Source organism: Squalius cephalus, assembly GCF_949319135.1.
Source record: "Squalius cephalus genome assembly, chromosome: 20".
In the NCBI taxonomy this organism is placed as follows: Eukaryota; Metazoa; Chordata; class Actinopteri; order Cypriniformes; family Leuciscidae; genus Squalius; species Squalius cephalus.
This window is the reverse complement of record NC_137141.1, coordinates 7,845,816-7,873,565: the sequence shown is the minus strand read 5'-3', so window position 1 is coordinate 7,873,565 and position 27,750 is coordinate 7,845,816. Positions and strand designations below refer to the sequence as shown.

At 38.3% G+C, this 27,750-nt stretch overlaps 1 protein-coding gene across 3 annotated transcripts in view; it reads left to right on the top strand.

The window, feature by feature from the left end:
• The first annotated feature begins 5,662 nt into the window (after positions 1-5,662).
• Positions 5,663-27,750, top strand: part of tiam2a (TIAM Rac1 associated GEF 2a) — a 108,335-nt gene continuing 86,247 nt past the window's right edge. For all 3 annotated transcript variants that reach the window (XM_079852418.1, XM_079852417.1, XM_079852415.1), the window contains exon 1: positions 5,663-5,802. The gene's annotated coding sequence lies outside the window, so the exon portion shown is untranslated. The remainder of the gene's footprint in view (positions 5,803-27,750) is intronic.

The following is a 27,750-nucleotide window of genomic DNA, read 5'->3' as shown; positions in this document are numbered from 1 at the left end:
GTGCCTTGTTACAATTAGGATGTCGAGGTTAACTGGGTTACTGACTATTTCTTCAAGTTTGTGTTCTCGAGCCGCTAAGCAACGTTGTCGTGCAGATGAACGGCCAGAACGCATTAAAAGTTTTTTGTTTTCAGGTTAAACGGTGTCGTGTAAGCAGCCCCTAAGTTAATAACTAATGATTTTTACAATGGAAGTGAATAACTTTATTCTAGAGCTGCTGTAAAGCCAAAACAATCTCTGTTACATTAATTTCCCAGAAGTCCCAGATTACCCGGAAGTCCACAGCAGAGCCAGAGGGAGGAGGAACCAGGGCAGAGATGGTAAGATGAGGGACCCCGGTGTAGCCGGAGGGATGACAGGACATGGTGGAGCTGATGAGTTGAAGGGCTGAGGTGAAATCCAGGGCAGAGCCAAAGTATCCAAACTCTGAGGCCTGTATTGTGCTGACCATGGTGGTTGTGGGTGGCCCAGAGACCGTGATCATAATAGGGGCTTTCACACCGGGTAGTTCTAGGAACTTAGTTCTAGGGATTAGCCACCAGGGTGGTTCCCCGAGAACTAATGGTTCCCTTAGGAACATTTTCCTGGTTGCATTCGCACCACCAGTAGGAACTCTGAAGTGACGTAAGCCATGCTTGTTGTTGTGACTTTAATTTTGATGGCGCTGAGAACACCAGAGCCTGAGATCACAGTGCTTACATTCTCCATGTTCATTAGTTTACCATCTGTCCAACAGCCCTGTCTAATACGTTATTAGATAGAACTGTTGTACTTGTATATAGAACGTAGACAGTAATGAAAAGGTATTAGCGTATGCCGTGTGGTTGATGTCCAGTGTTGCTAGCTGAGCAGAAATACATAATCATGTTTTGCTTGGTCCCCTCAAAGTTGGATTTTCTCCTTATAGCGTAAAGGTTAAGAGGCCCATCTATCACTGTTTTCCATGTTCATAGAGTTAGTTTGAGCTAAATTAGTTCCTCCAAAAGGAGGTCCTTGAACCAAAATCGTTCCTAGTTCCTGTGGTGCGAACATGCTAAAATCCGGGTACTTCCGCCAATAGTTCTAGGAACTATGAAAAGGTTCCTCTGGTCCGAAAGCCCCTAATGCTGGATCTGGATGGCTGACAAAAGGCAGAGCCAGGGAAATGGGCAGAACCAGTGGATCAGAAAGGCGTACTAGTGTGGGGACTAGTTCTGTAGTCCAAGTCTATAAGCAATTCCTCTCCTACCAGTTCTGGGAGAGACATGGCAGCAGACTCTGGCTCCATGAGGGACTCTGTGGCAATCTCTCTCTCTGAGATAGACTATTCTGCAGGCTCTCGCTCCAGCTCAAGGTCAATGGAGGGCTTCGGCTTGCGGTTGTTGGTGGGCTCTCGCTCAGACTCTGGGTATGTTCTGGAGGCTGGCGTTCTGGAGGATTTGACATGAAATGAGGGGAATGGGCATGATGATGATAGTGGTGGAGTAGACGTTCTCATAGACCTGCTATATAATTAAGGGGGAACCAGCCAGCCACAAAGCATACTTGATGTACTGGAGAAGAGAGCAACTGGAGTTCCCGATAGGCATGGACTGCAGGAGGTGGTTGTCGAGCCCACTCCAAAAACATATCTTTAGCATGTCCTTTTTCCAGGGGAACTGATGGCACAGAACTAGTCCTCCACAAAATCTGTGACCCCCTTGATATAGGAGAATAGTCAGGAACTCACCGCGCCATCAAGCTTGTCCAAATGAGGTGCATAGACAAAAAAATCCAAATAGTAAAACACATCAAGAGAGTCCACACACTACCAAAGAAAAAGTCATCAAATGAAAGATAAAAACAATATTTTACTGAAAAAAAGGGCAAACATTTCGGTCTCATGTGACCTTTGTCAATGACAAGCTTACAATACAGTAGGTGTGTTGGACATCGGCTGCGGTTGGATGTAACCGATCGGCGAGAGTTGCGGGAGGAGCTGAAAACAGAGACATGAAGTCGGACACTTTCTGCTTCCCGTAGTGACCGTTGCGCTATGTTTGCATACTTAACCACAGCTGAAGTAAAATAAATGCAATATTTGCTAAATACACAGATGTTTTGGAGAAATTTCCATTCAATACTTTATGTAATGCTTAATACAGCATCTATTTGTTCAAGAATAAAGTTCAACATAAGCCTATACTATCAATGAAGTGGGGTCTACGTTTTTTTTATCAATTTTATTTGGATAAACATGACACAATATAACATCGCGACTACATGAAAAGAGATTTTACTGTTATAAAAAAAATCTGATTTGTGAGCATTAGTGGAACTGAAGGTGTGAGAATAAACACGAAACACACGTGATCGTTGTCATGCAATGGATCTGGCCAATCATGGAACAGCTGTGTCGTCATCAGAGCTTGTGACCCGCTCTGGAGAAGCTAGGCTTGTTCGACTTCATGCAGCTCTGCGCAGACCGATCGGCGGCTGACTTAAAGCAGTGCATGCCGGTTAGAAATTTTGTCCGACTTGATACAGCGCCGACACCACGTGACTGACGTATGCCATCAAAGTACCGCGAGAGCGATTCGAGAGTAGCCGGAGAACTCAGCCAGCGCAGCTTCTCAAGAGCGGCTGCACGTGGGCTGATGACGACACAGCTGTTCCACGATTGGCCGGATTCACTGCATGACAACGATCACCTGTGTTTCGTGTTTATTCGAACACCTTTAGTTCCTCTAAAGCTCTCAAATCAGTTTATTATAACAGTGAACACTCTTTTCATGTAGTTGCGATGTTATATTGTGTCATGTTTATCAAATTAAAACTGATTAAAAAACGTAGACTCCACTTCATTGATAGTAGCTTATGTTGAACTTTATTCTTGTTCAAACAGACGCTGTATGAAGCAGTACATAAAATATTGAATGAAAATGTCTCTGAAACATCTATTATTTGGCAAATATTGCATTTATTTCACTTCAGCTGTGGTAAAGTATGCAAACACCACGTGAGCGGTCACCACGGGAACCAGAAAGTGTCCGACTTCACGTCTCCGTTTGCAGCTCCTCCCCGCCTGCACACGGCTGCTCTCGCCGATCGGTTACATCCAGCCGCAGCCGATGTCGAACACACCTGCTGCGATGGCTGAGTCCTCCAGCTCTCGAATCGCTCTTGCGGGACTTTGATGGCACACGTCACAGTCACGTGGCGTTGCCGCTGTCTCAACTCGGACATGATTTTTAACCAGCATGCACTGCTTCAAGTCAGCCACCGATCAGTCTGCGTAGCGCTGCATGAAGTCGAACTATTCAACCTTTATTTATATAGTGCTTTTTACAATACAGATTGTTTTAAAGCAGCTATACAGAGATAAAAGGAAAATAATGCAAAAAAGCTTGTTTCTGCTGTACAGCAGATTTAGAAGAAAAGATTTTTGTAAAAAAAGTTATTAATTTAGTTCATTTATATATATATATATATATATATATATATATATATATATATATATATATATATATATAGCTGCTCAGGAGAAAACCATGATGTCATCGTCCAGTTCAGTTCAGTTCTCATATAATGGTGTCAATGCAGGCAGATCAATAATATTGTTGAATATTAAGCATCCCCAACTAAGCAAACCAAAAGCCAAAGGCGACAAGGAACCAAAACTCCATCAGTGACAGAATGGAGAAAAAAAACCTTGAGAGAAACCAGGCTCAGTCGGGGGCGAGTTCTCCTCTGGCCAATGAACGAACAGTGTATGATTATGATTCAGGCAGCATTACAGGTCAGAAGTCAGATTGGATCAGAACATTCAGAATATAATATCCAGTTCCATCTGGTTGAAGATCGGAGTCATCACGCCGGTATGCTTAGTGCAGGAGCCATCTTAATTTAAGGAATCACATGGTTACACAGATCACATGATCAACCAAGCCAGACTATAACAAATAATCCAAACAAAATATTGTACAGCATGCTACCTGGGAAAAAAAAGTGAGAGAAGGAAAAAAGTGTCAACATACTAAATCAAAAAGTTTATCAATAAATATAAACCCATAAAAATATATATATACAAAAGTTATATCTCACAATATAAATAGATATAAATATAAATATATTAGAGAACAATAACTGTATTTAGGATTAACAAGAAGATATAATTCATAAGAAACATGACAATTGAAGTTCTTCATTCAATCCCTTTGGATATACACAATCCAATCCACTTAGCTTCATATTGTAACAGTTTTTTTGTTAGAATCACCACCTTTTCAAACCAGTCAGTCTCTGAATGCCACAAAATCTCATGTCAGTAAGCTTGTGGTCAGCATCCGCAAAATGTCTGGCCACAGGAGAATGAGGATCTGTCCTTCTTTCCTGTGCTCATTAATGCAGGTCTTTTAATTGGCAGTTAGTCCAATATATTGTAGACCACATGGACATTCAGAGACTGACTAGCTTATGTTGTCGGTATGTCATGAGGGTATTGTATGTCCTCGCAAAGTTTGCATACTATGTGAACAATATATTATATACTACAACAATGATGCTATTCCAATCATAGCCACAGAACCAAGGGTTTATGTTGTCTGTTAGCAATTAGTGCGATACTTAAAACAAGTGAACTGGTGCTGCTCATAAAATCCTCATTAAAGACACCAAACTTCCCAACTAAGAATAAAGGATCATCTTAATACTACTCCCTCACATTTGGGTAAAATTTTTTTTAAAAAAAGGTCTGAAATGAAGATGCAGTTTTAACATGCTAATTAAATTTGAGCAGTATAATGAAATGTTTTTACATAATTAATGACCTCTACTTTTGTGGCTGTTCAGATGTTGTTTGGATTAGAAAGTGGTTTGAGGTTTTCTAAGTGCCAGCACAAAGGAGGCAGAGAAAACCTGAGTTCTTTTTATCATGTCAATTCACATGCGTATACTATTTAGTATAAATCAGATTCTCTTGCGCACAAAGCAACACAAGTTGAACACAGTATGACTAAAAAACCTTATAAACACGTCAGCTTTCATTCTTTGAGGGCATTGAAATAGGCTAACTATATTGTTCCAGACGGGTAAATATGAGGTTGTTTATTATGCCTATGTGATTGTCCTCACTTCTACTGTTTATTACAGAAACAATTGATAAAATGGCAACTTTATTCAGTTTTACATGTACTGGCAAAGCAAAATATTTTTTTAATCTGCAATTTACATTGTACATTGACAAGGAATTTCCTCATAAACCACTATGTGGTGATAAACTGACACGGTTACCATATGAGTGAATCAACAGTGAGATATATGGGAGCAAACATAATTTATGTTTCATGTGCAATAACTGAAGGAGGATTTTGAAATAGGCCTTACACCACTGGGTAACCTCAAAACCTTCTCTCAAAAATAGAATAAAACTGCACAGCCACAAAGCTAAAATTTTAAAACAAAGAGTCAGTTTAATACAGGAGTCAGTAGCTACCTGTCACCAAACAGCCATTTAAATCACCTTGATAATGTAACCCAGCAACCAAACACGCGTTACTCGGATAAACATCGTGAACTCCACGCCTCCTGAAATGTGATTGGATCTTTTCAGGACAGAATCTTGTCAGGTTTGCGACAGCTTCAGTCTGATTGGTAGACTGTGCTGTCTGTTGAATTTAGGGGCGTGACAATCTGTTCACGAGGCGTAGTGAGAGTTGAGGAGCTGGAGTTTGCGTGCTCAATCTTTACAGAGGAGAACTGGATTAAAACTTGAGTCGTTGCTCTCAAAAATAGCACATAGAAGCGCATATGTTCCAAACCCATCCAGTTGCTGTGTTTTATATGGTAAGTAAAAGTTATCGGTGTCTTTGTTTGCAGTAGGTTATTTGATCAAATCTCTAATTTCTAGTGGTTATTGTTTTTCATGTGGCTTTATCTCGAGCGGGTATTTTGTTTAACTTGAGAAACTAACGTTAAACTAGGATTTTTTCATTTTCTTTCATTTCCTTTTCATGTATGGTTACATGGTTTAGGCTAAATGTTTATGAAGTGCTAAATGTTTTATATATTTATATTGTCTAAAATTAGCACATTTTAATAGCAGTGAACACAGAAACGGTTCTTCTACATTTCAAAGTGTTCTACAGAACAGCTCAGTGAATTGTTTTTGTCAGCTTGCAACAAACGGAATAAAACGATTTTTGCCGATATATAAGATCATTTGTTTTATATATATATATATATATATATATATATATATATATATATATATATATATATATATATATATATATATATATATATATATATGAAGAGTTCAGATGCAAAAGCCTCTAAGTGCCATCTGGAAATTTCTTCTACAATGGCCATTTATATAAAGCTTGTATATTTAAGCTCAGTAATTTCACTTAAATGACAATTTATGAGTAATTTGCAATGCCATTTAAGTGTAATTACTGAACTTAAATATACAAGCTTGATAAAAATGATCATTCTAGAAGAAAATTTCAGATGGCACTTAGAGGCTTTTGCATCTGAACTCTTCATATATATATATAGGCTATATAAGTAAACAGACAATCCCCAGCAATATAATCTAAAAAGCAAACAACGTATAATGTCCGTGAAAGTTAGATTTTGTATTTGCTCAGCAAAATGTTACTTCCAGAGAATGAAAATGTGTGTCAGTTGATTTAATATTTATGTTGTTGGTAATCCTTTACAATAAGGTTCATTAGTTAACATTAGTTAATTTATTAACAACTAACATGAACTAACAATGAGCAATACAATTGTTACTGTGGGCTTTTATATATATATATATATATATATATATATATATATATATATATATATTTGTTAATATTAGTTAATAAAAGTAAAATATTAGTTCACAGTGCATTAACTAATGTTAACAAATACAACCTTTGATCTTAATAATGTATTAGTAAATGTTGAAATTAATATTAACTAAAATTAATAAATGCTGCTGAAGTATTGTTCATTCTTAGTTAAGGTAGTTAACTAATGTTAACTAATAAACCTTGTTATAAACTGTTGCCATGTTGTCTAATATTTTCTGATAGGTTGGTTGTTGAAAATTATTAAAACCATTTTTTTCAGCCAGTAACCCTTATTTGTGTCTTCACTGCTCTGTGGAAGAAAATACTGGATTATTCTTGTTTAAGGAAATAATGATGACATGGAGAATAGTTATAGTATATTATGTGTTATGCCTATTGCATGTGCAAATGAAGTGATAAATGGAGAAATGGTAGTACTAAATGATGTAGTGACCTACTTCTGTTCTGAAACAAATAATAAGCGAACTGTAATATTCAAACTGCAATTTGTATTTGTCTGTGAAATAACTGGATCGCAGATGTGTGTTGATCATGTTCTCTTTAGATTACATATCTAGGTTGCAGTACACATACCTTATTTGTTAGTTTATTTACTAGTCTTTCTTGTTATACTTGTTTTCACATGAGAAATGTGACTTTTTTTATTGCAGAAAAGGTGGACAGTCAGTCTTACATGCTAGCATCATTAAAGTTCACCTTTGGTGGAATGGGACGATCTAGTCTAGTGGAAGGGTGTGGTGATGAATTTGATAATGTAAAATAATAGTTTACAACCTTAATAGTGTGTTAACGTTTACTGTGGTCTAATATTGGATTTAGGACCTCACTGAACTTAATTGAAGAAAGATCTCCTTTTTCTTGTGTTGTCACAGTTCTCGTGTGATATTTGGACTATGACATACCTATTTAAATTGTGGAGTTTATAGAAGTCTTCAATGTTACATATCTTGAGCTGCCGTTTTAAAACACTAGTTCAATTCACTGCCCTAAGGAACATTTCAAGCCTATTTTTACAACTTGCCCTCAAAGTTCCTGGCCCTAATTCTGTGAAGCAAACCGCTCTTTGGAAAACCATATATCATGTCCACCCTTTACACATTTTCCCCATATAAGGTGGTGTGTGCTGTAAAATCTCTATTGTACAGTGGGTTTGTGTAGATTCTGCATGACAGTCATTATGAATTTCTTTTCAAATGCTTTTAATGTTTACTATCTCTAAGTCCTGTTAACAAGCCTGTTAAAATGAAAAGGCTTTTGTTATTCTGTGAAACTTGAGTCTCTTATGTTTCGAGTCATTAGCGGGTAATCTTGGTCATTTTGATGATGTGTATCTGTCTTCTGGAGATTATTTTTGGTTCAGAAGTATTTGCACAAGGGCAGCCTCTGTGCACGTGGCCAATGTGTTTAGAGCCGGCTATAAAAAGCAGGTGAGGTAAGACGGGTGTTGAATGTGTCCTGGAGCCAGTGAGCCACTGTCTAGAGTCCAGTCAACGGTTTTCTCCTAACCATCTTTCCAGGCTATCCAAGGACAGACTGCCAAATCACAGTCATGTTTGTCTGACAAGAAACATATTTTCTTTTTTTGCTTCAGACTGTCCACTGACATCATTTGTTCTCATAGGGGGTGATTTCGGAATCAGCCCAGTGTTAACTATTTCAATGTGAACAACCCTTTTGTGTATGGTGATGCATTGTTTTTTAAACAATCTTTTTCCTTTCTTTCTTTGATGAAAGCGGTTTAAATGAATTTGTTTGCTTGGTAACTATATTAAAATGCTGTGGTCATAGATTTTGTAGTGTGTGTGTGTGTGTGTGTGTGTGTGTGTGTGTGTGAGGGAAGGAGGCAGGGAATGAAAAAGTGATTGATCTGTCCAATGTGCATCCAGCTGACATTTGGTTCTGCAGCCGTTCTTTCAACACTAATCATAAGAGTAAACACAGCTGGGTCAGGAAGCTCTGAAATAAAGTGCTGCATTTCTAGGACAGCCTCTATTGTTTTCAGTGATGGATATGTGGAGTAAAGCCACAAGCCAGAGGTTCATCCCTTTAAATCCTTTTTCTTGTCTTTTGTCTAAATCAAACTATATTGAATGATTATATTGCCTTGACTGACTGCGGGCTTGAGAAACCCTTCAAAACAGTTCACTTGAATGGAGCAAACGTCTGGTCTTGGTAGGGGAGCCTGTATGCATGAGGACTTTCTAGGTTAGACCTTATTTAACCGCTGGTAATTAGATGCATTTTCAGTGATCTGATCACAGTGGTCAATCAAAGTGCATTACTGTTTCCACCTGGTATTAACACACATTTCAAAGGCATCCCCTATGACCATTTATTGTGACACCCCCCTCTTTTTTCATTACATTCTACTTCAATTTTGCAGGAGCACCGAGTACAGCGTATAGCCTATTGAATGAATGAACCCATGTTACACATGCTGTGCCAAGAGACTCATAGCAGAGGAAGAACAGACAGTTTTGTGCGATGCATTGCAGATGTGACTCTCGGCAGGTTGCCTTAATAATGGCCTCAGCAACTTAACTTGTGTTATGTTTGAAAATAACAGAGGCAGTCAGTGGATCAAGCTCTTGTGGACTTGTTGGTGACCACTGAGCTTCAGAAGGACTATAACATCAAATAGTAAAAAAAAATAGTAGTTCCAAAAGTTTTTGCTATGGTAATGAAATTGGTACTGAGAAGAACTATGAAACTTTACTGGTATTGGTACTAACTACTGAAATTTTGGTATCTAATTGTGATTGTGATCGTGAAAGCATGTTTGTGGCTAGGGGAGGCCGACATTCACTTGTCATTTGAGAAGCTTTCTCCTAATCCATGTCAGCTCAGCCTGTATTGCCTTAAGACGTGCCAGGAGAACAAAGCCTTCGATGCACAGGTTACAGAGAGAGATGGCAAACCATAGGGTGTTCAGTAGGATTCGCCCCTCCTCTAGCTGCTTAAGTAGCGGCGATTGTAATTCCTCCCGTCCGGGACTGGGTTTGAGTGTGTGACTTGCCCTGAGGGATTAGATTCTGAGGGTCATCACTATCCCACCATGCCTCAGACTCAACAGGCCTTTTGTTGCACTCTCCAGATGGGCCCTTTTGGACTAAAATGTGAGGGGGTTGTGGTGTTTCACTGCATATACTGCCACCATTTGTTTCTGCCATATATCTGTGCACTTGTTTCACCGCTATAAGTATTACCTCTTGGTTTCATTAGAGCTGTCTAGCAAAGGATTGGAACTAATAGATCTGCCTTCTCAAAGGACTCAAGGATTGTTACTCAAAGGATTGTTATTCAGTTCATTCCAGTCCAGCACCATGTCCTTTAAGTAGAACAGTGTTAAGCCAAAACACACCCTGTATTGTAATGAATAATCCGCCTGTTATCTGACTGGAAGCAGTTTAAGAAAACATCCAGTTATCCTTCTTCACAAACTCCGTCCTCACATTTTGGGTTAACCTCCATATGGCTCCTGACAGGAAAATTAGTAATTTTCAGAACGAAAGATTTATTTGTCCTTTTAAAAAGTGCTGTAACCCTGTGGTCTAATGGCGCATGGAGACTTGTGCCAGTCTGGAAACTTTGGGCTCAGTTGTTATTATTTTGGTTTAAAACTGATTCACTGGTTCCTAATGATGCCGTTAATTATAGCCATGAACTGGTTTGTGCCATCTTGTTTTCAACTCTGCACTGTATATTCTTGGCTAAATTTAAATTGCTTAATCATATAATTTATTCTGTTAAAAATCGGCTGGATGACTGCATTTTTTACTATTTATTTATGTCATAGTGGCCATGAGCAGGTGTGGTCTTCATTAACAAGCCATTTCCAACCCCCTTTGCTCATGAGTAGTGTCTTTTTTGACTGTTCACCACATGATTCACTACATCATTCACACATAGGCATCTTCACAACCGGCTCATTTGGAGCATTTGTTTCATAACGTGCCGTGTTTTCTTCCTTAGTTTGGTTCATTTGCGCATGAACATGGCAATCGTGCTCAGTTCCACACCAACATAATCAGTCACAGATTGCCTGTTTGAGGTCTCAGCCCGAAAATGAACTCTGGAGTATTTCGGTTGTGGTGAGAAAGCAATCCGACCCAATGGAGCAATTAATCAATAATCCATAATCATAATTCATAATGGGAAATGCATTACTTAAAGTACTTAAAGGGACACTCCACCCATTTGCATTAAGCTTTGCATTGTTAGAAACCCAGTCATACTATTGAATGGTCGTGCAACACTCTCTCATTTTCCCCTGAGACGGGAGAAATCCGTTATTTACCTTTTACACTTCCTCCTACAATTACGCAAAAATCGTCATTTTGCGTCATTGTAGGAGGAAGTGTAAGAGGGGGGGATTTCTGTTGAGACTACAAGCACTAGTTCCTCATCTTTCCCAGGGGGCGGGACCCGCTCACGCTACAGACCTATTACAGATCAGTGGGTAGGACTTTACTCTCTGAAACTGAAAGCAATATCCTCCATCTTGTTTGAAGCTACGCTAACAAGCGCTGTGGAGACAGATGTAAAGTAATGACAATAGCGGAGGAGAGTGCTCAATATGATATAGAAGAAGAGGATTTCGGAAGTCTGATGCTTGAATCAGGTGTTTGTGGCTACCTTTACAAGCCGCATTATAGCGAAGAGCAGCCGAGGCAGAAGACCTGCCTGCCGCGGACGAGGAGCCCGGACTGGCTCGAGTTAGGGCGGACTGGTGGTGCCGGTGATCTCACTATGCAACTCATAGACTGTAAGATGCAACTACGAACACAGAGATAGAGTCCGTCTGCGGCAAAGAATTTCAACGATGACAATTTCTCCTGGACGAAATCTCTGAATCAGACGAGGACACGGACGTTTGTGTTGAAAACTATCCTAGTTTCGCACCTCATATGTTCTGACTGAACATCCAGGTACCATGCAATAATTCACCTTTTCGAAAGAAATACAAACGAGGAGTAATGCACTAATGAGTTCGCCAACTAACTAGACATTTTGTGTGAATGTGAAATGAATTTCAAGCTCTGGTGGTAGCTAGCCTTGTAGACGGAAGAGTGATTTCTCTTATAGGCAGATATGCGCTTTCTGGATTAGTGGGAGTGGCTTGCGGAGCTGTGCAATGTGGTGCATTGTGGGAGTTGTTGTCTTTCATACAAATGCGTCCTGAAGTTATTTTTTGTCTTTCCTCGGTCACGAAGGCACCAAATTCAAAATTTATTTTACATTTCGACTACATATATGACCCACTTTAAATAAAAAACAATGTTCAAATGGGTGGAATGCCCCTTTAAAGTAGCAGTGACTGTTTCTGTAGGTGTGCACATTTGTTATGGCAGTTAAAAACCAAAGAGTGCTTCTTCATCTTAAAATGTTGTCTAAATGCTCTTCTTCCCTTGATTCTCATTCTAACTGAAAAAAAAGCAAACCAAACCAAGAAGAAAATGCAGCATCGTAACAATAGTCAAGGTTGACTTCTGGTCAAGGCAGCTACAAGCGTGAACAAATGGTACATGGAGCAAACACTTTCTTGTCTTCTCTGTGAAAGAACAGTTTGACCTGCGCTAACCTCTCAGCGCTCAGGCATCTGTTTGTCTGCTCAGTTCCTGTGCAGAACAGCATCAGATGTCCTGTCCTGCAGGAGGAAGATAAATGGCCATGAGAAATGAAGGCACTCCATAGCTCTTTTACAAAACTTACCAACAGTAGACATTGTAGGTGCATCTATAAAAGTTTTAAATAAAAAATGTATCTGTTTGACCTAGTATTTGTGTGTGTTATTTATTTTGTATGCTAGTATATGTAGTATTGCGCTGTTAGCGGGTCCCGAATCAACGCAAGATGTCAGCAGCACCATATTGAGACATTGGTCGGCTTCACTTTTTCTACAATGGAAGAGAATGAATGTGCGTCATTTGAAAATATATATATAAAAAAATATTTTTTACAGTCTATGGTAGCTAGCGCCATGTGCTGTCTTTGTGGAGAGATGTTTGTGTCACGCTGTCTACGAATGACACCTTATGAGGTTCCTTTGAAGCCAGCAAGGTTTTGGAACAGGGCATATGTGTTTATATAATGAAAATTTGTTTTTTGAAAGTCTAATATGTAGCTGCACGATTAATCATTCAAAGATTGTGATCTTGATTTAAACACCCATGCAATCTTATTGGTGAATAAAAAAAAAGATATCAATTTATCTAGAATTGTGCAGCTCTATGTAGTACTAAGGTTTTTTTTTTTTTTTTTTTTTTTACAAATATCTGATATATTGTTCTGTGTATGTTCCCAATATGTCATATTCACAACAATCTACCTCTCTGTCTCTTTGGTGTGAAAACTGTCCCGGCTCCTGCAGTTTGGCTCTGATTCGCAGTCATTTATAACTCACTGACTCAGAGCAGTCTGGATGTGTTTGCATTCGAAATTGGTCTCATTTTACTGCTCAGTTTTTGAGGCTGATACCCTGAGGATCAATACATTACATTCCCCTTGTAGCACAGTATACTGTCAAGTTGAACATTAGGCATGAAACATTCTGTTAAAATCACTACTCATTTACAACATGGCAACAACATTAGCTCTATGTAGTCGTGCCTTTTCCAAGTACAAGTAAGTATTTGACTCATAATTTTTCAATATTTGATAATATTTTGTACTGCTGCCCAAGTCCAGCACTATCTTTTGTGTAAATTGAATGTCTTCTCAACTAAAAAACAAAAAATGGTGCTTGTTTTGGCGATGTTACCTCTCTCAGTCTTTGCTGTGCATGTCAGCATGAGTGGATGCAACAAAGATTTTGATGCACTATGAAAACAAACTGTAGCTTTCAGAGGTCAAAACTTCCTCCCCGTTCCCAAAAGACCAGTGAGCAAAATTGTATTTTACAATATGATGAATTTAATTTCAATTTAACAAATATATAAAACGATATACAGAAGTTATTTTTGATTTAGTTTAGTTATTTTTAAATAAGAACAATGATGCAAATAATACTAACAATAGGATGAATACAATAGAACAAAGATTTAAATTAAACTTCCAGGTGCAGTAGGTTTATTTAAAGGCACAATATGTAACTTTTTTGCTTTAAAAATAGCAAAAATCACTATATCTATGTTATATATTTTTTTTAGTTGTGTACTTACATTATCCCGACTGTTTCCAACAACTTTCAAACCTGGAGAAATTTGTAATTTAATTCGAAGACACGTCCCGTTTCTTTATTTCCGTTTTGTCACCGTCAATGGCGTCATATCCGCGTTCTCCCTGGTTTCCGCTCGTTGGAGCCCTCTGATAGTAACCAAGGCGACAGACGTGGACAACTGTGTAGTTCGTAATGTCTATCTGCACACTGTTGTTGTTTCGTTCAAACATTATGGACCATGGCAAGCAGACTTTGGAGAACTAAAATGAGAATCAATATCAGTGCGGTGTTTTCGAGATGCCGAGAGCTCCCATAGACAGTATATAAACGAGAGCTCCACGTCCGAGACTTCGACCGCTCCTACATGTACTTTATTAAACAGGTGCGCACATTTACATAAAACTAATCAATGTTATATAGTTCAACAATGATAAAATGTTAGAATATGATCTGTATGTTATTCTAATGTTGATCTAGCTTACTGCTAGTCTCATACAGACAAACTAACATAAATTTCAACACATTCAAATGCAGTTTAGTGTGATAGTGTAATGTTAGACCAGGTGAAACAGCGCTGCGTTACCTCACAAGTTTAATTTGTCTAATAAACTGACCTGTGACTAATTCTGCTCTTGCGTGTAGTTCGGTAGAATGAAATGTCCATATTCCTTTTATATCCACGGGACTCGCGTCACGTGTGGAGCTGATAGCTGTCTCTTAGCAATCCCGAACTGCTTCATATCACAGTCATGATAAAAACATTGATGTATTCAGTCATCCATAAACATTATTAGATCGGTCGGCTTGACGTTGACGACAAGATCCATAATTCTTAGCAAATGTTGCGTCATCAAACTACGCCTTTGTTATTGTAAAGAGGTTAGCGACCCCTAGCGGCGAAAAAATTACATACTGTACGTTTAACATGTAAGAAATAATACAAAAATGAAATAATCAAATATAAAAAAACCAGTGCATCGTCTTCTCTATATGAATTAAATATAAACTGATTCTTATTAAAGATACAAAAGTTATTCAGTCAAGAACAGTGAGTGATTTTCTCTTTGTCTTTTGTTGTTTGAGTAACATTAATGTCACAGACGGCAGCAGGGATATTAGACTTCTGTCACTTTAAGACCGAATACACGGACAGAAAATACTGACGCGTCAGGTTTTCACCCAAATGTTTGTGTTCATTTAAGATACAACACTGATTGGGTGAACCCAGTGTGAAACGTCAGCTAATGAATAATTGTTAACCCAGGAAAATTATCACCAGTGTGAAACGTGAAGCAAGATAACCCAGGATTCCATTTACCCAGGGTTTAGAATGACTCAGGGTTAACTATGTCAAATGTGAAAAGCCATGAATGATCTCAGTCACAAAGAAACCATTGGGTTTCTCCTGTGTTAACCCCAAGCCAATTTGATTGAAACAAGATAATAAATCTACAGCACTGCTGGCTTAGGTTTCATTTCTCACATAGTCAAATCTGATCTCATTAGACTCAGAATTACTGCTTGTACCTGTCAAACATGCTTACAGGCCTAACTGCTGTATATTAAGCTTTAAATGATCACCACATGTGTTTAGACCACATACAAACAGTTATTCAAGAAAGTTGTTTATTCTTAGAAAAACATCCACAAAAATAAACAACATTTATCCAGTGCAGGGATGCAGAGTTTTGCTTCAACCCTAATCAAACACACTGAATAAGCTTATCAATGTCTTCAGGATTACTAGAAAGATACCGGCAGGTGAGTTTTCATCAGGGCTGGAGCTAAACTCGGAAGAGGAGAGGTGTTATTGTCGTCTGTCTTCTGTTATCTTACACTGCAACCCGTAATTGATCAGGCTTAATCAAGAAGAAAAAAAATCCTTTAATTCTTTTTCTCCACTGCTTCAGATTTCATCTCCATTAACAAGATGGAAGAACAAACCATAGTTCTTCCAAAACCACCCAAACAACAAAACGATTTTTTCTCTGAACTAAGTGAACTACTAACGCTAGCCTGTGATTCATCATCCAAGGTCATCTTGCTTGGTGACTTTAACATTCATGTTGATACCCCCTGTTCAAATAGGACTCAACTAATGACTGTTCTGGACTGTTTTGAACTCTATCAGAATGTTAACTTCCCAACTCATACTCACGGCCACACGCTTGACTTAGTTTGTACATCTGGCTTGAATGACATCTCCATCAATGGTCTGGTTACTCCTATCTCTGATCACAAGCTTATTACCCTTGATTTTACATTAACTTGTCCAACTAAATGTACTGACAATATTAACATCTCTTATCGTAAGATCAATGCTATTAATGCTAGTGTGTTTGCTGCATCTATTACTACTTCTGCTATTTCTGATGTTTTTGATTTCACCTGTCCATCCAAAATATTTGATTTGTACCACTCTGCTATTTCTGACGTTTTAGATGAGCATGCTCCAATTAGGACTAGGTCTGTTCCTTTGTCCCACTCTTCGCCGTGGTTTAATGCTGAGCTACGTGCTATGAAAGCAAGAGGCCGACAGCTGGAACGTCTTTATCGGAAAACCAATCTAACTGTACACTTTCAAGCATTTTCGGACCATATTAAGCTTTACAAAACCGCCTTAAATACAGCTCACTCTTCCTATATCGCTAAAATCATCAATAACGCAAACAACAGGCCTAAAACACTATTTAGCATTGTAAATAAGCTTGTTCAGGCACCCACGCACAACGCCTGTCTACAAGAATCTGACAACTTGTGCTGTTCTTTTCTGCAACACTTTCAGGGAAAGCTGGATGCTTTACGTGGGACTTTTAGTGATGAACCGACCACTTCTAGTTGTGAGCAAGCTCAGATACAAACACTCAATAACTTTATGCTGACCAACCCCATCTTGATTAGTGAAATTATACAGAAATCCAATTCTTCTTCTTGCCGGTTGGATCCTGCACCTACAACCCTTCTGAAACACTGTACCTCTGTCATTTCTGCACCTATCTCACATCTTGTAAACATGTCTCTTCTCTTTGCCTCTGTTCCAGTCTCACTAAAGACGGCCGCAGTTACTCCTATTCTTAAAAAAACAAATCTGGACCCAACTGACTACGCTAACTATCGCCCAATCTCCAATCTACCGTATGTCTCAAAAATCATGGAAAAGGTTGTCGCCACTCAATTGCAGTCATATCTATCCCTCAACAACAGTTTTGATTTATTTCAGTCTGGTTTTCGCCAAAACCACAGTACTGAAACTGCATTAGCAAGGGTTATCAATGACCTCTTACTCTTTGGTGACTCAGGAAACCTCTCATTACTTATACTACTCGACCTCAGCTCAGCTTTCGATACAGTCTGCCATAAAGTCTTACTCATGCGCCTCTCAGAGATTGGTATCTCAGGAGCCGCGTTATCCTGGTTTTCCTCCTATCTGACAGATAGGAAATACTACATCACTATGCACAATTACAAATCTCCCACTGTCACTCTCAAACAAGGTGTTCCACAGGGATCAGTTATCGGCCCGTTACTATTTATTATTTACGTTTTGCCTCTCGGACAAATTATTCGCCGCCACGGTTTTCAATATCACTGCTACGCCGACGATATCCAAATATATACTGCTTGCCGACCGGATTCTATTCACCAGACCACATCACTATCATCATGTATCAATGAACTAAAGGCCTGGCTCAATTCCAATTTTCTCAGTCTGAATCTGACTAAAACAGAAATATTAATCACTGGCCCTACATCTCTAACAAAAAAATTAAGTAATATTCCCAGACTTGACCTCGAAGCTACATCAATAATTCCATCTGCCACTGTAAAAAACTTGGGTATTATTCTTGACCCTGCACTGACGTTCGACGCTTACATTAGTCAACTTTGTAAAGCGTCCTTTTTTCATCTGCGCCGTATTGCCAAACTCCGTCCCTATGTCAGCCCAAAAGACGCTGAAGCACTAGTACACGCGTTCATCACATCTCACCTCGATTACTGTAATGTTCTTTTTTCTGGACTACCAGCACACTCTATCTCACGTTTGCAATATATTCAAAACTCTGCCGCAAGACTACTAACTTACACTAAAAAAACTGCCCATATCACTCCAATTCTGTTTAAACTGCACTGGCTACCCGTGTCATCCCGAATCACTTATAAAATTCTTTTGCTTACCTTCAAGTCACTCAATGGTCTTGCTCCAGCCTATCTCTCTGACTTACTTTCTCCTTATATTCTCCCTCGAACTCTCCGATCTTCTGGCTGTGAACTCCTATGCGAGCGGAGATTTCGTCTGTCGTCTATGGGTGGCAGGTCTTTCTCTGTTATAGCCCCTAAGCTATGGAACTCTCTTCCGTTGGCTCTCAGGACAACAACCACGTTGAATGAATTTAAGCATAAACTCAAAACACATTTGTTTAATCAGTATTATCAGCCATGAAAATGTTAATTCGACATAACACAGTCACAATGTTAACTTAGGTACCAATAATCTACTGCATCTTTACTCCAACTGCCCACCATGCTGTCTGTAATTAATGTTTGTTGCCTCTGTTTTTATGTTTGTATTGCATATGTAATGTGATTTGCAACTGCAATCACTCACTACTTGGACTGGGCAAATGTCCATTGTCCGTTTATTTGTAAACTGCTTGTTATTTACTGTCATTATGAAGCGTCCTTGAGCTTGGGAAAGGCGCTATATAAATTAAACTTAAATTAAAAAAAAAAAAAATTAAAAACAAAGACAAGACACTATAAACATCTGAAGGCAGTTTTCAGACATACTTTAGGACCTGGATTTGACTAAACTACATTTGTTTATAGGAATTTTCATCCTTTGAGGGAAATCTTTTGCAGTCCAAGTCTGATCTGGCTTTAAGAAGCTAATTCAAAATGTATCATGACAGTTGATTTTATTTTTATTAGACTAGCCTCTAGTGAAGTGTTATGGCTGTTTTACTGAACTGAATGACAGATTCAGCCTGTGAGGAGATGTTTTAAAGATACATGAAATACCGAGCTGAAAGAAGAAAGCTCTAAAGGCTTTTTACAAATAGATCCAGCAGTCTTGAGAGATGAGCCATGCAGTTGTCTGTCTTGCAGTGTTAGTATAACATCTAACCTTTTTGCCTCTGGTCTATGAGGTCGCGTTACTGGCTGTCCTCATTACTGCTTCTTGGTGCGTGTGTGTTTGTGTTCGTTTTTGTTCGTGTGGACCCAGTAATTAACCCAAACTCAATGCTTCCAGTTTCCAGTTTATTCCAGTTATTCTCAGATTCCAGTTTAATAGTCATAGTCATTGTCCCCACAGAAAATTCAGAATTCTGCAGGTAAACACCAATAAGTCATTTAAAGCAGCTGTAAGCCAGTTCTATGTGAAACACAACTCTAAGTGTTTCCATGTTACACTCCCTTCCACCATTGTTTGGAAAAACAGATAATTCTACTCCAAACCATTGGTTGATCTACAAGTTAACATGTCAAAACGCTCAAACAAACATTTTTCAAAGGTTTAAAATTGTCTTAGAGTCACTGGTTACACTCTTATACCAACAAATAGCTTACTGTTGTCTCTGCACATAAATTGGATTAAATACTGTAACACCCCAAACAATTACACAAAGAATCTCATGTGTAGAAAGGACAATTTGACAGCACAGAAAATATTTTGAACTTGGTAAAAAGCCTGATCTTTGAGACTCTAGGGTGCCTGTGCTCTCAAAAAAAGAAAGAAAAAAAAAGACAATGAATCACTCAGTTGGAATGCTGGAAAATTCAGACCAGTATCAGACCCTGGTTTTGTTCATTGAGAATGAACAAAGTCCCTCAATGCCAGAACAATTACCGTAACTTCAGAATGTTTTCCAGAAAGAATCTCTGAATGAAAAGGGCTACACATTCAATCAAGAAATGACAGCTGGTTTCTAAAAGCTATAAACTGCCACACTACCACCATAAGATCGAAAGCCATCTGTACTAGTACTTTAGACAGTATCAGCTAAGAATGAAACGTGATCTGTGAGGAGGAGAGAGTCCTGCTTTGTGTCTGACCTCTCCTGATGGGTCAGTTGTAAACCAGTCTCCTCTTGTCAGTTTTTCTGATAGGTGACTAAAGGCAGCATCCCACATGCCAGATTAACACAACACCGGCTATGTGTTTACGTACAGTATGTTTCACCCGTTAACGCTAATAGAGGTCAAGATGGCTGAAGTCAACAACAAACGGTTTGTGGTTGGGGGTGTCCTACTAGGCATGTGAAAGTATCAGATTTTCATATCATGAAAATTGTCAAAGGTTTTGTTCTCCAAGTAAGTTTTAATAACTTTTTTTTCATAAAGCAAAAAGAACTTGGAACATTTAAATGCAATAAAACAAGAAACAAAATGTATAAAGTAACTAATATTTCAAACAGATTAAAGTTGAAGAATTAGTTAGGATTAATTAGAATAAAAATTTCCTGATGTTAACTGTCTGTGTTTGGGCTTTTACCCATTTTTGCTCTCATTTTTCCTCATCTATCTTCAGTCCGAGGTCTTGTTCCCACATGGCTAATCTGGATGTAGATGACTCCTGAGAACCTAACAATAACATGTTGTATAAACAAGATATGTGTCCTCCACCTTGGCTTGGTTTAGATACACATTTCTCCAGATTAGTTGGCTCTGGCTCAGCAAGTCCTTGTTCCCCGGGCAGTACGTATAAAATTCCTAATTTGCAAATATTTATAATAATGTTTTTTAGGGATTTTGAACTTGTCAGTAATATCAGTAAATGACATTAGAACGCCATCTTTGTATAGATCTTTAACTTTCCACACTCTGTTCTCAGCCCAGAGTCGAAAGCCTAAATCCTTTCGACCAGGTATAAAATGATCATTCCCCCATCTTTATCTGGACTAAATACAGATAAAGACTTTTTTTTCTTTAGATGAATTCGTACTTTCCCCCAGACATTTATCATGTTCAGTACTATTGGATTAAATGATATTCCACTCAAATTTTTTCTGTAACATTTTTGTATTGGCTGAATAAAGATACAAGTTAAAAGGAATCTTAGATTTCACAAATTAATTTTCTATTTCTAGCCATTTAGGAGGAACACTTGCCGAAAAATGAAACATTATCGCTCTTAACTGGGATGCCCAATAGTATGATTGAATATTTGGGAGTTTCAATCCTCCTCTATCGTAAAGCAAAGATGTCCGGACTCTTGGGTGTTTATTATTCCAAATAAACTGGATAAACATTCTTCGTAGGATGGTGAAAAATGAAGTACTGGGGGGCAAAGGGATATTTTGGAAATAAAAAAATCATTTGGGTAGTGTATTCATCTTTAATATATTAATGCAATCAATTAATGAGATTTGTAAACCTGACCATCTATCTACAGACTTAGTAATTGAATTTGTTAGGGCATTGTAGTTCAATGCGGTTATTTTTTCTATATATGCCACAATCTGAAGTCCTAAGTATGAAAATCAATCTGTAACGTTAAGACTGGAAGTTAAGTATGATCATTTTGACTTTTCCTCTTGATTAAGAAATAAAATAGAGGATTTAGACTGATTTATCTTATAGCCAGAAAATTTCCCGAACCTTTTAATGAGATTGAGTAAAGCTGGAATAGATTGGCTGAGCTCTGTAAGAAATAATAAAATATCATCTGCATATAGGGAAATATGTGTGTTATTGAGCTGATCCTAATTCCACTAATGTTGCTTTCACCTCGTTCTGCAATAGCAAGTGGTTGGATTACCAAGAGAAACAAAAGTGGTGACAGAGGACATTCCTATGTCTTTCTTTCTTCAGTCGAAAAGAAATGTGTTGGAGGAAAACATAAAAAAAAAAAGGAAAACATTCAAGGATTTTTCTCCATATTTAAAATGGGACTTTAATGGGAACCAATGGTTTGAAAGTCCAAATTGCAGTTTCAATACAGCTTCAAAGGGGCTCTACACAATCCCAGCCGAGGAATAAGGGTCTTATCTAGTGAAACGATCAGTCATTTTCTCAAAAAAACATTTATATACTTTTTAACCACAAATGCTTACCTTGCCCTACAATCCTACATCCTACAGCCTGACCTTTCTAACATGATGATTACGTAATGCGTTGTGGATGTGCAAGACGAGCATTTGTGGTTAAAAAGTATATATATTAGAATTTTTTTTGTTGAAAATGACAGATCATTTGCCTAGATAAGACCCTTATTCCTCGGCTGGGATCGTGTAGAGCCTTTGAAGCTGCATTGAAACTGTAATTTTGACCTTCAACCCGTTGATAACCACTGAAGTCCACTATATGGAGAAAAATCCTGGAATGTTTTTCTCCAACACCTTAATTTCTTTTCGACTGAAGAAAGACAGACATGAACATCTTGGATGATGTGGGGGTGAGTAAATTTTCAGAAAATTTTATTTCTGAAGTGAACTACTCCTTTAAACTATAAAGAACAATAATAAAGAATCAGAACATTATGAGATATCTTATCTGCCATGTTTTAGTCCAGATTAAAATTTTAAATAAATATAAAATCTGTGTCATTTGATATTCACCGTAGTGAATAAAAAAAATATAAACACTTTTTTAGAACATAGAAATTAACTTTTTTCTCCATGACAAGCTGGTGTCAAATACGGAAAGTTGTGGAACCCATTTTGTTGACGGGTAACTGCATTGTTTCTGCCTTTTTCAGAGCGCTACCTACTGTCAGAGAGGGCATTTGTATTCTCATTCAGTCTCCTTCAGTCTTTCCGGCATGCATCTCATCCATGTTGGGGTTGTTTACATCAGAGTGTGCATTAGGGCTGGGCGATATATCGCATGACATTGTTAGGCGCATCTAGCCATATCGCATTAATATCGCGGACGTATCGCCTGCGATAATTAATGCGATATGGCTCAGCTTGTCCGTTAACTACGGCTCTTTGTAGTGAATGCCGCTCCATCTGAAAGCAGGTGATGGCGATTTACTACTAATCAAGGAACCGGCTTTACTGACGAGATGCGCCTAACAATGTCATGCGATATATCGCCCAGCCCTAGTGTGCATGCCTCCTTTACACAGCATAGCATGATAAAGAAGCATTCAAAAATCTAAACAAGTCGTAATAAGGTTATCTAGAATCCATGATAACATTACCATGCATGTTCATTACTGCGATATATTCTACCGAATATCAGCACGTCTACTTCCAACTTGTTTTGATGGTTCTCATTCTCTTTAGTCAGTGGTCTATCACACATTAAAGGTCCCATATTGTCAAAACTGAAATTTCCTGGCTTTTTTCATGATAACAGAGGTCTAGGGGCTATGTAACTACCATATAAGTTACAAAACCGTCAATCCACAGACAAATGCACACAGCCTGCATAAACTACCTGTGCCTTTTCACGAGCCATTGTGACTTCCGTAAAAATGTGACGTCAGAACTACTCAGTCACCGCCTTCAGTCCCACCCTGAGCACTGCCCACCATCATTGCACAGGCTTTAATATAAGAGACCAGTGGTTAATGTTTATTTATTCCGAAATACCACAGCAATTTACAAGTAGTTCGACCTTAACCGTTTGTTCTGCACATTTCACAAGTGATTGCTTCGTCAATCAGGCACAGTTCAATGCCGGTTTTTCAAAGAAACTAACGTTACTCATCAAAGATGCTATCAAAGAGTCCCTATATTGTTCGGTCCGACCTCAAATTCGCAACCCGTAAATAAACTTCTAACAAATTTTATGTTACATTATGGAGCCAGCATAATCTAAAAGTTTGTAAACGGATATGCAGCACTAACTTGTTGCTAAATTGATGCTGGCGTGTTGTTTTGTACAGTCTATGGTTGCCACAAGCTTTGATAGAAAAACGAACAATGTATTTTGTCTTGTTTTCAACAGATAATTCTAAGTTACAGACACCGGCCCTGTTGTTTTTTTTGAGTTAAAGACGGTGAGATTGAGTTCACTCAGCAGGCTACAGGATTCATGACCCTAGTTATCTGTGGTTGGCCTGGCCGTGCGTCACTCAGAAAACAAAAGGCCAATCAGAAGAGAGGCTCATGAATATTAATTAGGCAGGCCAAAATCAACCTGTTCTTTGCAGAGCTCCTGGGAAAGGAGCTGTAAAAATATATTGAGATGGTTTTTGGTACTTCTACCGCAAATATATATTCTTAAGGACCTCAAAACCTAAAATAAAACTCCAGAAAGGTGTTCAGTATGGGACCTTTAAGAATGGCAGAGCAGAATAAGTGATTGCCTCTGATTCCCTGTCACATAAAGCTCAAATATCAAATAAATAGTAAATTAAATATTTTTTTTAAAAGTAAGAAGGACATGTCCTCTCCAGTTGTAATGGATGCTATACCACTGAGCATTAGGAAGAAGCTGCAGATGTTAAGGCTCCTATTTCCTCTCTCAGCGACTCCCTCTGATTCCCCACCGGCTGTGTAAATGAGGCTTGAAAAGTGAATGAAAAATCATCTGAGACACTGCAAAATCTCCCAGCACCCAGACTATATCAGACTCACCACTGATTTCAATGAACTCCAGCACCTTGACATGACAGATTGCTCGCCAAAGGACACAGAGCGAGTCGGGTCAACCTTATTCAATTTAGTGGTTTAAGTAATACGATTTAGGTTCCCTCCATGTGTAGCGTACATGTCAGTGGAGATAGATTGCAGCAGGTGTGGGCTGTGGACAGGGTCAATAGATATGGGCACAAGGTTTTTTTTACACCCCTTTAATATCAAAATATGGTTCCCTTTATAAGTGTCCATGCGTGTTCTTGTCTCTTCCTCTTCATTTGTCAGCACTTGGTCTTCCAGCACTCTGTTTTATCACTGAACCATCACAGATTCATCTTTTGGTTCAAGTGATCTGAGTGGACACATCTGTAACAGATTTGCCTTTGTGGCACTCGTTGCTTCTCATACTCTGTTTGGCTTCAGAGACCAGAATGTCTGGCAGCGTGATTAATTAGAAATGCACAATGTTAGCTTTTTATATCCTTTATTCCAGTTTACTCATATTTCTTTGTCTCTTACGAACCGTCACTAACAATCATAAGAGGTTCTGCAGAGGTTTAATGATAGGGCCTGATGTGCACTGATGTTTACAACTGTTGTCAATTTTGGCAATGCTGCCTTTGTCAGTGACTTACTGGAACTACATGATAGCTCTTGGGATCACTGCTGACATGTAGGTCTTCTATACAAGATTTTTAAAGAGCAAGTTCCTTCCAGCTACAGAGTCTAGTCAAGAGGGGGATTTGTCTCTGCTGATCTCCAATGTGTGTTTGACCGCTCTCATGAACTATACTAGATGTCGCCTTGTCTACGGCAGTTCATTGGAACGAATGTCTTTAAGGCAGGGTTATAATAGTTTTGCATTTTTCATTAGTTTTTATTTTTATTTCGTTTTGACTTTTTGTTTTCAAATTCAGTTTAGTTTTAATTAGTTTTTAAAGTGGGTTTGCTAGTTTAGTTTAGTTTTTATTTTTTGAAAATGCTTAGTTTTAGTTTAGTTTTTATTAGTTTTAGTGTTAGTTTTAGTCTTTTTTTGTAATTTGGGTTATTTGTCAGGGGCAAGATTAAAAAAAAGTATTTTTTAAGAAAAAGTATTGTGTAATAATAAAAACATAATACAATTTTAGAAAAAAATTCACACCCCATTGAAATTCCTTTACCTCTTACAAAATCCACACGCTGTACCAAAAATCTACACATCTTCTATACAGAATTCACACCCTATACAAATACCACAGCTGTACAATTTTCACACCCTATACTAAATTTACCCTATGGGGAGAGTGGGGTGATTTGTGCCAGGGGGAAGTAGTTACACCCCTTGTTTCTGGAAAACCATAGAAGAAATTGTTCATGTGACCACATAATTTTGAAAAGCAATCACTTTTACTCATCCTCCAAAGAAGAGCGACACATGGCATGAGAGTTAAGCACATTTTAGTGCAAAAAACAGTTTTTTCCCTTTCAAAGTAAAATTTCTATGATTAAGGTTTTTTGATTGTAGTGTCTGAACAATTATAGACAAGTTTGAAAACATTTCACACATGTTTTAGTGCTTTAGTAGGCTACACAATGAGTCTATACAGTTAGCATGATGTTAGCTCTTAACTGCTGGATCATGCTAGTTTTTCAATCTTGTGGGTCTGGGGTGATCTGTGCCAAAGGGCCTGGGTTAAGTTGTGCCAGATCCAGACCACCTAGACCTACATACTCACAGGGGATAATCTTGAGAAGTGAGGAGATGGGCATGCCTCATCATTGTTTGACTTAGGCCTGCCTGCTATTTGTTTAATTTAGCTAACACTGATTTCAGTTTTGAGTTTGCACTATGTTATTAAAGAGAAGTTTTATTCCGTTTTTAAGTGGCCTATGTCACAATAGTATGTTTAGAAATTAGCCTGAAATGAGTCACAAATATCATATATTGTGTTGCTATGGTGCTCTAAATGGTTGCTAGGGCGTAGCTTGATAGCTTCACAATGATCCTGAGAGACTGATTGGTCGTCTGAGTAGAATGAGCCCGCCCCCTTGTCTCTATGACACTGTGATCCAGAGTTATGTTCAATACAAAATCCCTATGCAATTGACCATAGTAGGAAAAACGCATGCTATGGTATTCCAGGGTGACAATATCTAAATAAACCTTAAATGAGTAATTTTGTATTGAATTTGTCTTGCTTTCATTAGCATTACAGTTCATAACATTAAAATGTTCTGTTTTACTTCAGAAATCACTGGCACAATTTACCCCAATGTATTCCCCTAAAGGCACAACTTCCCCCGCACCAGGGGCAAGTTGTGCCATGAGACCACTTTTTCCCCAAAAGCTATATTTCTGAAACAATTTATTTCAGATCCAAAGTTATTGTTCTCAGGGATGCACCACATCCTGAAATATATGTACATCGTTAAGTTGAAGGAATTACTGTCATGGCCTCACTTTAAAGTCACTTTGAGTAAAAACTGGCACAACTCACCCCACTTTCCCTACATTCAAGCCTACTCATCTGGATTGAAGCAGCAAACATTAAGTGTAAAAGTAAAAAAATGACATAACATTATTTAATATTTGAATCAAAGCTTATATAGTGTTTTGACATCGACAACCACAACCAAAAAGTGCATTTTACCTCAAACTTGCGACTAGTTAACTTTCTAAAAAAGGCGCAATCGCTTCTCGGGTCGACATTTACACACTGACAAAATTATATTCAGAATTTAAAATATGTTGATACCACTTTTTAATGTGTGATTGTAAGGTGTTCACGAGATAGAGATACTAACCTTTAGCGAACTTGCTTTCAACGTCGAACGAACACTCGTTCTCATGGAGACGCGGTGTGCACGGAGGGGAGGGGCTGTGTGTGTGTGTGCGCGCAGCGCGCGCATGTGAGAGACGCATGAGTGACAGAGAGACGGAGGGAGAGCAGGGAAAGGAAATGCAGCTGAACGAATACGCTGCGTGTTTTAAATAGCGTTAAAACATGAAAGACCTTGACAAAGACGAAAACTAAGGACATTTACTCTATAATTTTATTTTATTTTAGTTAGTTTTGCCAAACACACATTACAGTTTTAGTTAGTTATCGTTTTTTTGTAATGCCTCGTTTTTATTTTTATTTCAGTTAACGACAATGTTTTTTCCCTCCTAGTTTTCGTTTTTTCGTTAGTTTTCGTTAACGATTATAACCTTGCTTTAAGGCGACATCTAGTGTATATATCTATGCACCAGTCTGCGCAC